Here is a 17,799-nt window from a genome sequence, read left to right as displayed (position 1 = left end):
CATATATCAAGATTCATCTAAGACTGAGTATTTAAGACAGTATTTAAGACACTGGCACAAGAACAGACAAATAGACCAATGGAGTAGCATAGAGTCTGGAAACAAACCCATCTGTATTTGATCACCTGATTTATGACAAAGATAACAATACAATGCAGTGGGGGAAAGGGTAGCCTTTTGGATAAATAGTGCTGGGTCAATTGAACATCCATATGGGAAAAAAAATGAGTCTTGACCACTACATCACATCATACATAACAAATCAACTCTAGATGGATTATAGAACTAAACACAACTTTTAAAAGAAAATATTGGAGAATATCTTCATGACATTAGGGTAGGCAAAGATTTCTTAAACAAGGCATACATGCACACACACAAACACAAATCATAAAGGAAAAATATGATAAATTAGACTATATTAAAGTTAATTATTTTGACCTTCAAAAAGGGTAAAAAGACGGCGGTCCAGTGGTTAGAACTCGGTGCTTTCACTGCCGTGGCCCAGGTTCAATCTTCAGTCAGGGATCTAAGATCCTGCAAAAAAAAAAAAAGGGGGTGGGGGTAAAAAGAAAGAAGACATTTGCAACATATATTGGAAAAAGAACGCATATGTATAACGTCTAAAGAACTCCTACACCTTAACTAGAAAAAGACATGAAAAGAGGCTGAATTTCTTTAGTTATCAGGAAAATGCAACTTAAAACCACAATGTGAGTACCTAATGCCACTAAAGTATACACTTGATAATGGTCAAAATGGTAAAATTTTTATGTATATTTTACCACAATAATAATAAAATACACTATAATACTACACTTACTATTCTGGCTAAACTGAAAAGGACAAATAATATCAAATGTTGGTAAGATGTGGAGCAACTAGGACAGGATTCTCTTACACTGATAGTGGGAGTATAAATTTGAGCAACCAGTTTGAAAAACTGTTTGGTAGTATGTACTATAAGGTTGAACATCTATCCTATGACCCAGAGATTCTGATCCTGGACATATACCTACAGAAATCAATATATATGTTCACCAAAAAGAAATGTATAAGACCATTCATAGCACCACTATTCATAATAGTTATTGGGAAACAACCCAAATGTCCATCAACAGTAAATGGATAAATTGTGGTAAATTCATGCAATGGAATACAGCATTGTGAAAATAGACTACAACTACTTGCAACAATATGAGTTAATCTCACTAACATCCTGTTGAGTAGAAGACACAAGAAATATATATATATATATATATATATATATATGCTCAAAACTGGCAAATCTAATCTATGGTGGTAGAAGTTGGGATAGTCATTATCGTTGAGGAGGAAAGTAACAGGAAGATGAGTTGAAGTAGGCTTTTAGGGTACTGGTAATGTTTGCTTTCTTGATCTGGGGGGAGATCACAGGAAAGAGTGTTCCAGTTATGATTTATGTTATCTTTCAGTAAAACAATCTATGTTCTGGATCTATGTTACCCTTCAATAAAACAATTACTAGAGGAAAAAAAATTTACTCAACATCACTAATCATCAAGGAAATGGAAATCAAAACCACAATGAGTTATCACCTCACACCTGTTAGAATGGCTATCATCAAAAGAACAAGCCATAAGTGTTGGCAGAGCATGGAGAAAAGGGAACCCTTGGGTATTTTTGGTGGGAATGCAAATTGATACATCAAAAAAACATAAAATTTTGGAGGTTTCTCAAAAAAACATAAAATTAAAAATAGATCTACCAGGGCTTCCCTGGTGGCGCAGTGGTTGAGAATCTGCCTGCCAATGCATTGGACAAGTGTTCGATCCCTGGTCCGGGAAGATCCCACATGCCACGGAGCAACTAAGCCTGTGTGCCACAACTACCGAGCCTGTGCCTAGAGCCCGTGCTCCACAACGAGAGAAGCCACCGCAATGAGAAGCCCGCGCACTGCAATGAAGAGTAGCCCCTGCTCGCCACAACTAGTGAAAGCCCACGTGCAGCAATGAAGACCCCACACAGCCAAAAATTTAAAAAAAAAAAAAAAAAAAAAGGTCTACCAGATCTATCTGGTAGAGATATCTGCACTCTTGTGTTCACTGCAGCATTATTCATGAGAGCCAAGATATGGCAACAGCCTAAGTGTTGGTCAACAGATGAATAGACAAAGAAGACCTGGTGTATAGACAAAATGGAATATTATTCAGCCATGAGATAGAAGGAAATCCTGCCATTTGCAACAACGTGGATGGACCTTATGTTAAGGGAGATGAGTCAGACAGAGAAAAACAAATACTGTATGATCTCAGTTGTATGTGAGATCTAAAAAGCCAAACTCAGGGACACAGAGAGTAGAGGAGAGGTTACCAGGGACTGTGGTGGAGGAAATGGGGAGATATTGGTCAAAGGGTACAAACTTCCAGTTATAGTTAATAAGTTCTGGGGATCTAATGTACAGTATGGTCATTGATTATAGCTGATAATATTGTATTATGTATTTAACTGAACGTTGCTAAGAGTAGATTTTAAATGTTCTCACACAAAACAAATGGTAATTAGGGGACAATATGGAAGGCTTAGCTAATGCTATGGTGATAATCATTTTGCAACATATAGCTGTGTCAATTCAACATATTGTACACCTTAAACTTACACAATGTTATATGTCAATTATATCTCAATAAAGCAGGTGGAAAAAAGAAGTCATGAGAAAACTTTTTTTTCCCTCAAAAAATAGGTCAGACTGACTGAAATGTATTTTTATTTATCTTTCATTTTTTAGATTGAAAGAAAATATCAGCCTTTCTCACATTAAAGCATTTAGGTCTTCTGAGTATTTTGTGGGTTATTTATTTATTTAGGCTGTGCGGGGTCTTAGTTTCGGCACGTGGGATCTTTAGTTGCAGCATGGGACTTCTTAGTTGCAGCATGCGGACTTCTTAGTTGCAGCATGCAGACTCTTAGTTGCAGCATGCATGTGGGATCTAGTTCCCCGACCAGGGATCAAACCCTGGCCCCCTGCATGGGGAGCACAGAGTCTTACCCACTGGACCACCAGGGAAGTCCCTGTGGGCTTTATTTCAAATTTTGTGGGTTTTTAAAAAATTATGTAACTAATATCAGCTTATTATGTGGGGAAAAAAAACTAGAATAGTATAAAAAAGATAATAACCATTCATGATACACTACTCAATGATAATTTCTCTTTTCATTATGGAGTTCATTCATCTTAGCCATGCTCACACAGTTAATATTATAGGATCAGTGAACTTTATGATATTATCAATTTATGAGTTTTATTTTAGAGGCAAGTCCATATTTTCTTCTTACAAATTAAGATCTTTTATTCTCTTATTATGACAAATTCAGTTGGGAAATTCAAAATTTAAAAAAGTTATTGTCAACAGAAGTTAATCCATATGAAGCAATTCTACCTTACATTTTTTCTTCATTTTAATACCACATTTTTCTATTCTCGAGTCATGAGAGAACTCTGACTCTTTATTAGAGGCTTTTACTACCATTAACTCTCTTTGCCTGTAATTCATTCTGTTCAGGGTGGGGCCGATTTTTATTTAATGTTTAAATAAATAGCTAAGGAATATAAACCATTGTCTAGATTTTTAAGCTCCTGCGAGTTTGGCAGCTGTTCCTATTGAGTAACTGAGTGAAGGGTCACAGTGGGAAGGGTAACACTGCCCTTCCCTCCTCCTTCAGAGGAGGTACATCCGCTTCCCCGATTCTGGATGTCAGACGCTCCAAATGCAACGAAACCACTGGGTTATTTTGGGAGCCACTGTTAAGGTCACTTGCCCTTCATTTAAAGGAAAAGTTGCCTCAACGAGGTGAGGGCTGATGCAATTTCAATTGCTCTCTAAGGATGTGGCTTCAACCAGACAGGATGTCAGATCTGGCACCTTTTTTTGGAGGGGAGTGGGTGTTGGGAACTCGCCCTGGCTTGGCATCCGAGAGAGGAGATGCGTTACTTTGCTTTTCACCCTTGGGGAACACAGTGAAAGAAGATACACTTGGGACATACTAGCTTCCTAGATGGCAGCTGTGGAGAAGGAAGTGTTGACTTCCTTTGGAATCACAGTCCAGGATCCCGGACATTCTTAATCTCTAATCTGGTTTGAGATGAAACAAATCTTTCCCAGGACATTTATTTGAATGCTTATCATCACTGGACTTTTTTTTTTTTTCCATGCTTTCTTCTACTCAGTGGAAAACCCCTGAGTCATCCTTTTCCTGCCAAGTGCTTTGCAAAGATTACAAGCAGGAAATTTAAAATGAAAGTGACCATTTAATCTACAGAGATTTGAGAGCTGTGATAAGAGCATATACGGCCTACATGGGTAGAGCCATCATAACATCTGACTGTCAATCTTTTTATAATTCACACTCTTGCTCAGAGGTCAGGTCACCTTATAGAGAGTTTAGAAATTTTAAAAAGTGTCATCTCCAGCAATGAACTGTGCATGACATGTAATCTGGGTTTATGTATATTTTAAGATATTTTAAATTATATTGATTGATATATCAACGTGTTTTGGAGTTTTATATACTCCCAGGGAGCAAGGAATCTCTTCTCTGCGATGTGCCAGATTGTTTTAACTGTATGGTCTCATAAAATATAAAAGATTGTTACTGTCATTATAATGATAGTAATGTTGTGTCATTCGAATTACTACTGAGCCATACAGCTATTTATTCTTGCATCTGCATGTGCTTTCTCTGAATAGATAGACCTTTATAACTAGATCCTAGTCTAGTATCTGATATGGGGCTTCTGTGTAAAGAGAATGGGAGACTGAGTTCATTTTAGAATTTTAGAGCTAGACCATAGGGGTCAGGGTATCCAATCACCCCATCTTATAAATAGCAAAACTGAGCCTCGGTGTGTTTAGTGGTGTCCTTTATGGTTACATAGCTAGTTAGGGGTAGAACAGGGACACATCTTCTAATTGCCAGGCTAACGATCTTCTAAAATGTCTTGGTACCTTGCCAAATAATAGATAGGTAAAATTCGTTTTATTTGATAGTTGTCAGGTTAAGTTTGTTTGGCTGTGACATTTTCAAGTATCTCCAGTTATAATGACACTAAAGATCTTGGTCATGCTATAAATAACAATAATATAATTATTTTTCCTTTATCTACCACCCCTTTCTCTAATTTTGATACATACCTTCAATTTCAGGTGGTATCAAACCATATTTGGCATAAGTTCAATAGATTTGAATAGATCATAATCCACACTTCTTTTAAATTTTATGAATCTGGGGCCAAACTTAGAAACTGACAAATCTAGACGTCATTCAAACTTAGTTTATAAACTGTTGAAAAAAAATTTTCATATAATGTCCATAATGCATACAGTTCAAATTTATTTTAGGGAAATAATCAGAGATGTGCACAACAGATTCATATACAACAGAGATGTATATTTCAGCATTACTCATAATAACAAGCTGTAGACACAAATTAATTTTTCTTTTATACTCAACTTGTTTGCTCTCTTTTATTGAATTCAGTGCTTTTTGTTTTTTGTTTTTTTCCCCCTTGGAAGAAAATACAAGAATTTGTTAACAGTAATTACCTATAGAAAGAAAGGCTTACTGAGTGGAAAGAAAAGCTTTCACTTTTCATTTTGTACCTTTTGGTATTTTGTTAGATTTTTCTGTCCATATAAATGAACTGATATTTCCTAGGCAGGAAGATTATGGGCAATTCTTGCTTCCCTTCTTTGAATTTCTCTGTGTTAAAAAAGTAATAAATTATATTATCTTAAAAAATTAATGTCCAAAAATAGAGGATTTTATGATACATCTACGTGATGAAATTTAATGCATCAGTTTAAAAATCTCTCTTTAAAAGAGTAATGTAATGGCATGGGAAAATGTTCCAAAAATAATGACAAAAGCACTTATAAAAATTATGTACATATGAGCACCGTTTTATTATTAAAATACAGTGTAAATGTATATGATGGAGAGAGAGAGGGAGAGATTGAGAGAGAGAAGACAAAGGAAATATCTCAAGATGTTAACAGTGTTTATTTTTAGGAGGTAAAAGTAGGGGTGAGACTATTTTCTTTTTTATTTTGTGCTTTTCAGTATTTTCCAGATTTTGTTGGTGAGCATTTATTAGTTGATAGTGCCTCAGACTCAGTCCCTTTTGTTGTCTACATTCTCTGCTTACGTGACCTCCACCATCTATATGTTGATGAGCTCCCAATTTTATTACTGCTGGTCTAGACCTCTCCTCCTGAGTTTCAGACACACAGCCAACTGCCTCCTTGGAATTTCTACTTGGATGTCTCAGTGGGCATCACAAACTCAAAATATCTCAACTGGAGCACTTGATTCCACTCCCTCACCCCACTCTAATCATCTTGATTTCTCTCTTCCCAGCACCACCCACATCCAAACTGTCAGAAAACTCTGAAGAGTCCTGCTCTGGTCCTGGGCTTCAGAGCCTCCACTCTGGCCCTGTGTTTTGTTTTTTGTTTTAAAATATTTATTTATTTGGTTGTGCCGGGTCTTAGTTGCGGCAGGCGGGTTCCTTAGTTGTGGCACATGAGCTCCTTAGTTGCAGCACGCATGTGGGATCTAGTTCCCTCACCAGGGATCAAACCAGGGCCCCCTGCACTGGGAGCACAGAGTCTTATCCACTGTGCCACCAGGGAAGTCCCCCAACTCTGGCCCTTGTCTGGCCACACCCTCACCACACCATGAGGAGTCCTCAGGGCCAAAGTGTCATGCCTGCACAGAGCCTGTGCCCCAGCTTCTAGACCATTCTCTGGTCACCCAAGACTCCAGAATTCCCTGTCTAAACAGTGCAGGGCCTGCAGGGCTTCTTTCCCTGCTCCATCCTCCTGAGAACAAAGTGGCACACTACACCCAGGCGTGGACTCCCCTAGGCCCAAGTGTGGCCAAGGAACTATTTGAAAGAGGTGTAGACAGAGCTTGGCTCATGGGTTGGAAGTCCACGCACCTGTGGGTGAAAACCCTTGCAGTGTGGGATGGACTTGGAGGGGAGATGAAAACAGGGAGCAGAGGGAGGAAGACTGGGGGACCAGCTCTCCCCGAGGTGCATTATGGCATTCCAGGGAATCTGAGAAATCTCAATTCCATCTTAGACTTCCATGTTGTTGTGAAAGTATATTTTTCAAGATAGGAGGATAAAACATATTTTATTTCATGAACTGCAGCTTAATTTATCACTTTTGCATAGGTAAGCATTTGGTATTTGGCCTCCATTTGACCTTTTGCCCTGGGTCCCACAAACATCAGGAGTGGGGCTGCCTTTAAGTTCTATCTTCCAAACATAAGAATCCTAACTGGGCCTCTGCTTTCCCTCTGGCTGCCTAATAGTCCATTCTCCATAGAGCAGCTAGAGGATCTTCAAAAACAAACAAACATCTCCCACTTAAGGCCCAGCAGTGGCTCCATCTCCAAAACCTTCATCAGAACTTACCAGCTCTGGAACTTCCTTGGTGGCCCAGTGGTTAAGACTCTGTGCTCCAAATACAGAGGGCCTGGGTTCGATCCCTGGTCAGGGAACTAGGTCCCACATGCATGCCGCAACTAAGAGTTTGCGTGCCACAACTAAGGAGCCCACGTGCCACAGCTAAGGAGCCCATGAGCTGCAACTAAGTAGTCTGCCTGCTGCAACTAAGACCCGGTGCAACCAACTAAATAAATAAATAAATATTTTTTAAAAAAGAAAAAAAAGAACTTTCCAGCTCTGCCTGCACCAGACCTCACCTCATCCTTCTTTCCCCCTTAGTCACCAAACTCTGGCCACCGTGACCTTATTTCCTCCTTCTGAACACACCTACTTGTTCCTGTTTACTCAGTGTGGAGCAGTCTTCACCCTTTGCTTGGCTGCCTACTTCTTTCTGTAGACTGTGCCCAGGTGTCACTTCCTCATCCTCAGTACATTGTCCCTCTAGTCACTCTTTGTCACAATACCACTTTGTTTTCTCCCTTCGTTATCTTTGTTTATTTACTTGTTTATTTTTTGGTTCCTTGTTGGTTCACCTCATCTGTCACGCTCGCCATTTCATCACTAGCTCTGAGAACCATACCTGGCATACAGATGATCAATAAATATTTGTTGAATAGATAAACCTCTTTCTGGCCAGACCCTGTAAACAAAGTCCCAGGGCATATAAGTTAAGCAGCATGATCCAGTGTGATCTCTGTTTTTAGAAGATATTGGTAACCAGAAAAGTTTGGTTTACACTATAAACCAGCGGCAAATTTGTTGTGGCATGGGCTCCTTAGTTGTGGCACATGGGCTCCTTAGTTGTGGCATGCAAACTCTTAGTTGCGGCATGCATGTGGGATCTAGTGTCTCACCTGCCCAGGCTCTTTCCATAGCAATGTGTTAACTGCCTAAGAGCTCCCTGAATCCAAAGAATCCTTCCTCTTCAGGTGTTTTTCTATACTCTGTAAAACTGTCTGTTGAATCATCCTGTTTTAGAAAAGGAAAAATCCTTAGCGAGTTTCTAAAAGAACTCCATCTGTAATGTACTGCAGTGCCTTCTTATAAAAAAGAAATATTTCTTGGCTTTTACTCAAAACTTTTTGTCCTAACTTTTCTGCCCTCATAGGCAATAAAAAATATATAATTTTTTCACGTGAAATTATTTTGTTTTACTTCAAGACATTTAGCCATATGCAACGTAAACATAAAAAAAAATTCTCACCTTGAAGGATTAAGACTATGGGAGAGAACAATTATAAAATAAAATAATCAGTTAATTCACATGACCCTTTTAAAATATATATATATTTATTTATTTATTTTTGGCTGCATTGCATCTTTGTTGCTGTGCGCAGGCTTTCTCTAGTTGCAGTGAGCAGGAGCTACTCTTTGTTGCAGTGCACGGGCTTCTCATTGTGGTGGTTTCTCTTGTTGTGCAGCATGGGCGCTAGGCATGCAGGCCTCAGTAGTTGTGGCATGTGGGCTCAGTAGTTGTGGCTTGCAGGCTCTAGAGCACAGGCTCAGTAGTTGTGGTGCATGGGCTTAGTTGCTCCATGGCATGTGGGATCTTCCTGGACCAGGGCTCAAACCCAGGCCCCCTGCATTGGGAATGCGGAGTCTTACCCACTGGACCACCAGGGAAGTCCCTTGTTTGGTTTTGTTTTGGTTTTATTTATTTTTTTAACACAAAAAATAATAAGAAGAAAAAAAGTGATTACTCATTCAATTTCTGCAAGGTAACAGGTCCCAAATTCAGTGCTATATACCCTTGAGAACTGGGAACTCAATAAATACATTCAAATTAGTTTAAATTCTATTGAGGGAATTTTCTTCTGTATTTAAAAAACATCTCTTATACTTTGAACCTTTTTTTACAGATCTATTGAGACATAATCATATGATAGATGGCATATGTGGAAAGGACATTTGAACAGTTTTGACATATGTGGAGAAACCATCACCACAATCAAGATAATAAAACACATCCACTACCTCCCAACAGTTTCCTTGTGCCCCTTTAGAATCCCTCCCTCATCTGCCCATTGCCCTACTATAGTTTGCATTTTCTAGAATTTTATTTATTTATTTTTTATTGAAGTATATTTGATTTACTATGTTGTGTTTAATTTCTGCTGTACAGCAAAGTGACTCAGTTATACATATATTTTTAATATTTTTTTCATTATGGTCTATCACAGGACCTTGTTGTTTATCTATCCTATACATAACTAGAATTTTATATAAATGGAATTTTATGATATGTACTCTTTAACATGCTTTTTTGGGGGGTCTGGCTTCTTTGAGCATACTTACTGAGGTTCACCCATACTGTGTGTGTCAATAGTCCATTGATTGCTGAGTAGCAAGCCATTCTATGGCTATATCACAATTTGTTTATCCACCTTTTGATGGACATTTGTATTGCTTTTAGTTTTTTGGCTATTACAAATAAAGTTGTATGAACATCTGTGTACAAGTCTTTATATGGATATGTTTTCATTTCTCTCGAGATACCCAAGAGTAAAATGGCTGGGTCATACAGTAGGTGTATGTTTAACTTTTAAAGAAACTTCCAAACTATTTTCCAAAGTGTTTAAACTATTTTACATTCCCATCAGTAGTGTAGGAGAGTTCCAGGTGTTCTACATCTTTGCCAGTATCTGGTATGGTCAGTCTTTTAAAATGTAAGTCATTCTATTGGATGCATACTGGTACCTCACTGTGGTTTTAATTTATACTTCCCTACTGACTAATGATATAGAGCATCTTTTTATATGCCTATCTAATATCCGTATATCTTCTTTGGTGACGTGAATGTTTAAATCTTTTGTCCATTCCCCACCCCACCCCACCCCACCCCGGTCCCCACACCAGGGATCGAACCCGTGCCCCCTGCAGTGGAAGGGCGGAGCCTTAACCACGGGACCACCAGGGAAGTCCCTCTTTTCCCCATTTTGAACTGGGTTGTTTGTCTTATTCTTGAGTTGTTTTGTTTTTTTTTTAAGAGTTCTCTATACACTCTAGATACAAATCCTTAGTCAAATATATGATTTGCAACTATTTTCTCCTGCCTGTGGTTTGTTTTTTCATTTTCTTTGAAGAACAAAAGTTTTTAATTTTGGTGAAGTCCAGTTTATTGATCTTTTGCAGTTCATAGTGTTTTGTATTCTATCTAGGAAATTTTGTCATTCAAATGCCATCAGGGAAATTTTCTTTCATATTTTGAATAACATCTCTTAAACTTTGAATCTTCAAAATATGCTCCTTGGTCATGAAAACACTTAAGGAACGGCTCCCCAGCTCCCTCATCTGGTGAGAGTGTGCTTTAAAGCATTTGAACCTACAACATTTAAAAATTATGAAAGCGTCAAAAGTGATCTAAACCATTTTTCCTTTTATCAAATATTTTTTCAGAAGTGCAAAATACCTTACTATTGGGAACACAGAAGAAATAATTTAAAAACATGAGACCTGAAAGTCAAATAGTACTGGTCTCAGTCCCTCAGATGGGTTGCTTCTAGTTCACCACACCTTGAGTATATTTTCTTATCACCCTTTGTTTCCATGAAATTCTATTTGAATGGAGGTTAAGAGCATTTTATTACCTTAATGGATGGCACTAAAGTCCTCTTAGGGAGAGAAGTGCTCTTGCTGGGAAGAATACTGTATTTTAATAAGTGCTTGTGGTTGGTGAGCACCCACCTACACTGCCTCCTACCCCTATCCTGAGGGTGTCAATTGGCTCCAAGCTTAAGAAGATGGGAAAATGGTCTCCATAACAGAGGAGATGGGAAGGAGAGAGAAAAGCAGGGAAAATGGCATGGAGATGAAGGCTTTGCCAGATATGATATAACCCTTTCTCTAGGAGCCCCACAAAGTAGGGTACATCTACTGAATGAGTGACTTTTATTGTGGTAACTGGAGAAAGGGCCTAATCTGAAACAGTTCAGAACAGAAATAACATACGAGATTCAGGAGCTCAGAGGCCCAGATGACCCTGAGAACCTAGGTCTCACTGGGTATATATAAAACTCTTGGGAAGGCCCTCAACTTTCACAGAAAGTGGAAGTGACAATATCACAAATTTAAACACACTACCCTTTGACCATAATGCACTTACTTGCTCAAGTGCTCTCCTGGAAACAAACTTTAGGCCCCATCCAGAGCTCAGCTTCATTTAAATCTTCACTCAGTCTCCTCCTGTCATTACTCTATCCAGTTCAGATTCCAAGGTCCATCACTTCCTGAAAATACTTCAAGTCCCTTGTTCCTTTTTCCTTCCATTGCACTTACCTGGGAAAACTTCAGCCACGTAGTGATTCAGTCATCGTCTCTGATTCTTAACTTCCTATCAAAAACCTAATAACACACTTATATCTAAACACCTCATCCTTCATATTTGAATGGAGAGAAGTGCTGCCATCAAAGGCTATCCCTTCCACCTGTCCTCTCAAGGTCTTTGTTCACACACACACACACACACACACATATATATAAATACATATGTAACAATACATATCTAAGAATGCATATATAAAATACATGTATAAGAATACTAAATAGCACCACTGTTCTGTTCAGAGTTGCAGAAAACCTCAAACCATTTCAAATGTTTATCAAACAAGAGAATAGTTAAATAATTTGTGGTACATTCAGTAAAGAATTGTACAGAGCAGTGAAAATTTTCTAAACTACAGCTGTGTGAAACAACATGGAAGAATCACAGAACAAAATATGAAGTGAGGAAGTAAGCCCAAGCTGATTGCATACAGTTTGATACCATCTCTATAAAGCTCAAAAACAAGCAATAGTAAACAGCATATTGCTTATATTGTTTAGGCCTATACCTATATACAAAAACTATTTTTAAAAGAAATGATAAATAGAAAATTCAGGACAATGGTGATCTCAGTAGGAAGGGGAATCAGAGAAGGGATAAACAAATAATTAGATGTAAGATGTTGGCTTGTCCTTAGGTTGGATGGTATGTTCACAAGTATGTATATTCTATTGTGCTTTATAACATACATAAATATTATATATATTATACTGTAGGTATCAAATATTATATAAAAACAATATTTAAAACCTTTTAGGAGCTATGAAAAAATAACTATGATGAGATCCTTCTGTTCAAAATAGCTATCTTAACTTTATTTATCAATTTCCCCAATATTTTTTATGCTTCTGTTATTTCTCTTATTTTAGGGCACCTTCCCATCCAAATCCTACCTAATTCCAAGATTCTGGTCAAGTTCCAGATCTTTCCAGAAGTCTTCCCTGACTTCTCCAGCTCTTGTTCATCTTTCTTTCCTCAAGCACTTAAACAACTTTTGGGTTCCAAGCAAATCAGCATGTAACTGTATATTGTCTTCTATCATTTATAATTGGTCAATGTGTGTTAGGGCTCTTCATTGCAAATAACAGCATCTGGTCTCATTAGTAGTTTAAACAGAAAAGAAATTTATTAAAGGATACAGATGACTCCTAGAATCTCTGAGTGGGCAGGAAATGAGGCTTGGCAGCTATGCCAGGCTGATGCCAAAACTGTGCTGTTCTGTTGCTCTAGTGGAGACTCTCCTGGTGCCACCAGTGGGCAAAAGTGTACTTGTAGTCTCACCACTGACACTGGACACTGAACATGACCCCTAGCATGTCTAGCTCTGCTGCCCTTGGAAGCTGGTGGTTTTTTTGCCAGAATGCATTGCAAGCAGTGCCTCCATTTTCACTTCACCCTCTTCTGACCTGCAGTCTCATTTTGTTGTGGAACTGGGGTACCCAGGATATATCTAGCTGTGTGCAACCCTGAGAAGATGAGTTTTTTGCTTCTATCTTAGGGATGAACTCATAAAGTAGGAGCTTCCAAACATAGAAAGGGTGTTTCAAAGGTTATCTTATCTTACCAATATGGCTTATTACCTAAAACACATAACAATAAATACCTGTTGATTTATTACTCTTCAGTATCCTCCATTAAAACAGTACCTTTGGGATCATCTAATCCGGGGGTCTCTAACCCCTGGGCTATGGATGGGTACCGGTCCATGGCCTATTAGGATTCAGGCACACAGCAGGTGAGCGGCAAGCGAGCAAAGCTTCATTTGTATTTACAGCTGCTCCCCATGGCTCACATTACCGCCTGAGCTCCGCCTCCTGTCAGCATTATGGTGAGTTGCATAATTATTTCATTATATATTACGATGTAATAATAATAGAAATAAAGTGCACAATAAATGTAACGCGCTTGAATCATCCAGAAACCATCCTCCCCCACTCCACCCCCATCTGTGGAAAAATTGTCTTCCACGGAAACCAGTCCCTGGTGCCAAAAAGGTTGAGGACCACTGATCTAATCCATACCTTCTGTCTTACAAAAGAGCAAACAGACTCAGAGCAATAAAGTGATTTGATTGTGGTCAGACTTTTAGTTCTTAGTAGAGCTGATGTTATGGTTTGAGGATGTAGTCCAGGAAAGATTCCCAAAGGTCTAATACAATGTACAGTGATGTAATAGTCTTCTTGTGCCGAGAACTGCTTATGTGCCTTATTGTGAAAGTACTAGTTATTCACATTCTTAATATTTTTGGAAACACTCTAAAGTTCTAGATTTGCAAAATAAAAACATTCGTTTATTTTTTTCTATTTTATTGTATGTGGCAGTCTACTAATTTTCCCCCAACATCTTTTCACCCCTTCTTCCACAGTAATAGAAACCCTGAGTTTTTACTGGGCCATGACCACCAAGAATAAAGACTATATTCCCAGCCTCTTTTGCAGCTGTGTGTGGCCATGAGATTACATTCTGGATGTAACCAGAATTGTCGTATGCATCTTCTGGGAAACATTCTTAAAATGTTGAGTCATGCCCTTCTCTCTTTCCTCCTTCCTGCTGACTGGAATGCAGTTGGAGCTCTAGAAGCCATCTCAGAAAATAAGGTGAACTTGAGAATGGAATGCTCACATGGTAAAGCAAGAAAACAGGACACCAGTTTCCTAACACCATGGAGCACCATACCAACTATGAACTTACTACCTCCAAACTTCTTGTACGTGAGAGACAAACTTTCTACCTTGTTTATTGTTATTTTAGTGTATTTAGTTTTAGTTTTTCTGTTATTTGTAGCTGACCAGATCCTAATTAATAATCCCTGGGGGGCTTCCCTGGTGGCGCAGTGGTTGAGAGTCCGCCTGCCGATGCAGGGGACGTGGGTTCGCGCCCCGGTCTGGGAAGATCTCACATGCCGCGGAGCGGCTGGGCCTGTGAACCGTGGCTACTGGGCCTGCGCGTCCGGAGCCTGTGCTCTGCTGCGGGAGAGGCCGCGGCAGTGAGAGACCCGCGTACCGCAAAAAAAAAAAAAATAAATAAATAATCCCTGGGCTCAGGACATGGAAACAACCTAAGTGTACATTGACAGATGAATGGATAAAGAAGATGTGGCACATATATACAATGGAATATTACCCAGCCATAAAAAAGCGAAATTGAGTTATCTGTAGTGAGGTGGATGGACCTAGAGTCTGTCATACAGAGTGAAGTAAGTCAGAAAGAGAAAAACAAATATCGGAATCTAAAAAAAAAAATGGTTCTGATGAACATAGGGGCAGGACAGGAATAAAGACACAGATGTAAAGAATGGACTTGAGGACATGGAGAGGGGTAAGTGTAAGATGGGACGAAGTGAGAGAGTTGCGTTGACATATATACACTATCAAATGTAAATTAGATAGCTAGTGGGAAGCAGCCGAATAGCATAGGGAGATCAGCTCCATGCTTTGTGACCACCTACAGGGGTGGGATAGGGAGGGTGGGAGGGAGGGAGATGCAAGAGGGAGGGGATATGGGAATATATGTATACATATAGCTGATTCACTTTGTTATATAGCAGAAACTAACACAACATTGTAAAGCAATTATACTCCAATGAAGATGTTAAAAAAATAAAAAATAAAAATAAAGACACACCAAAATATTTGCTTGTTTAAAAAAAAAAAAATCCCTGGGCTCATCACCTTGATTACTAATGCTGATGCAGACCCAACTGGGTGATACGATCCCAACCTGGGCATGTTATGTACAAGGCAGGGGCAAGTTGATGCCACAGTCTTGAGATGGAGTCCTCAAGTACATAGCAAATCACCACCACCAGCCAGTCCAGTACTTACCTAAGTGATAAGCCCAAATAACACCAGCCAATAGATAAGACACAGAGACTTTGCTTTTCAAATGTGGTTTAGAAATAGTTCATGGTCTTTTAGTTTTAAAAGATTTACCCCATTTTTCTTCTTTCAAACTTCACCTCTGGACTGGGTTTCCAGCTTTCCAGAAAAACTTTTACACTCTGTACTCAATCCTTGTTCTTTGATAGTCTATTTTTCCTTTAACACTATTCACTCTTTTTTTTTTTTAGCTCTTTCAAATCATTTTAATAACCTGGGAGTGATTCGAAGTATGAAAAGATTCAAACATTTTCCCTTTAAAGGGGATGCTACCATCATTGCCTCACAACAAGCATGATCAAAGGCAATGATGAGACTGGATTCCAAAGAGCAAGGGTCGTAGGAAGGCTTCAAGGCTCACGGATTGGAGAACTTGGTTTCAGAAAGTCTCTCGAAGGCTAGCAGGCAGAAGAGACATGAAATTTTCAAAGATCCTCAGAGGATGGGGCACGGTTTCTGGGTCATGAGCACCTTGAAGTGTCTCTTGATGGTGATTTGGTGTCTAGAATATTTATCCGGGGAGAACCGAACAGGATGGGCCGAGCAGGTCTGTTGTCCCATAGGGTCAAGCTTCTTCAGCATATAGACCCCGTCTCCCCGCTCGTTGAGGCAATACTGGAGAAACCCGACCACACTGAAGCCAGAGGTTCCAATTCCATCTGTAGCTCCTCTAACTGACAGCCTCATGTGTTTTCAACACTATTCACTTTTAAAAACATCAAACAGTTCTAAAAGTTTTAATGACATGGTCTATGAGAAAGTTATTTTTTATATTTCTGGTGCAATTGTTAAGGAAAATATATTTCTAGTATTCCTCACATATGAAAAAGAGGACAGTCTTAGACATTAATATGCCAGTGCCTTACAACTGTGGTAGTTATATTCACACAGACTTACGATCAATTACCAAAGCCTTTACATTTTCTAAAAGGGTCAAACAATTTACAAATTATATGGATAATAATAGGTAACATTTATTAAGTACTATCATTTAATCCTCCTCATAACCCTATGAAGTAGATACTATTATTAATAATAAGGAACTGAAGCACAAATGTCAACAAGTAGTAAATGATGAAACTGAGATTCAAACCCTCAGAGCTTCAGCTCTGGGCTTTTTTGGGGGGTGGGGTGGCATATAACGTCTTAATTTCTCAAAGTGCTTTTTTTTTTCTTTTTTTGGCCAGGCAGATTGTGGGATCTTAGTTCCCCCACCAGGGATCAAACCCATGCCTCCTGCAGTGGACGCACTGAGTCTTAACCACTGGACTGCCAGGGAATTCCCTCAAAGTGCTTTTATATTTATTTTATTAGACATAAAGTGAAGAATATAGACTGTTATCTGGATAATTAGAAGAATGCCTCTTGCCTCAGTTACCCGGACTCTTGAAGTTAACATATTTCCCATTTAAATTAATGTTAATTTTGTAAATTGCTTAATATTTTTTATCTTGCATTTATAGAAATAAAACCATAAAATTAAGGAAAATGTGGTATATATACATATTTGCATACATAATTTTAGATAGAGCTTGCAATTTACTTTCTCTTATTCTTTTCACATATTTATTCTATAATTTTAATGAAATATTTCAAGCTACAGAAAAGTAGAGAAAGAATGTAGCAAACACTACTCATCTTCTTGGTCTGTCAAATCTTGATGCTATAGGTGCTAAAGGTAACTTTTTTTAGTTTTCTGAATAGTTAACACATTTATATGTTCCAAAAAAGTATGGTGGGTGTTAAGTCCCCATCCCACCCTGTCCCGTATGTCCAGTTTCCATCTCCACTTATATATTTATTTTGTGTGCATGTGTGCGCAAGCAAATATATATTGCACGAATATATTTGGACTCACATAAAAAAAAATTAAAGGTAACACATTTTTGACATTCTTCTTTGTGCCCACAATCCTAACACTAACTCTTTACTGCCTCTTTTCTCGGCTCATTATTCAATTAATAGAACACTTATGTTCAAGGAATTTTGTTAGTAACTCTGAAGAATCGGTAGTTTCTCATCAAATTCTGTTTGCCTCCAGCCTTTATATTCCATCCACAACCCAGTTTTCTAGAAACCTGAGATCTACTTCCAAAGTCTGAAGT

General features: G+C 38.6%; 1 pseudogene; it reads right to left on the bottom strand.

Annotated features, from left to right (window-relative positions):
• Nucleotides 1–15,694: 15,694 nt before the first annotated feature.
• LOC113629153 (H/ACA ribonucleoprotein complex subunit 3 pseudogene) lies at nucleotides 15,695–16,870 on the bottom strand (annotated as a pseudogene).
• Nucleotides 16,871–17,799: the final 929 nt, after the last annotated feature.

The sequence above is a fragment of the Aethalodelphis obliquidens genome, unplaced genomic scaffold, assembly GCF_003676395.1.
Source record: "Aethalodelphis obliquidens isolate GAN/ISIS:26980383/991018 unplaced genomic scaffold, ASM367639v1 scaffold26, whole genome shotgun sequence".
Classification (NCBI taxonomy): Eukaryota; Metazoa; Chordata; class Mammalia; order Artiodactyla; family Delphinidae; genus Aethalodelphis; species Aethalodelphis obliquidens.
This window is presented reverse-complemented; position numbering and strand designations above follow the sequence as displayed.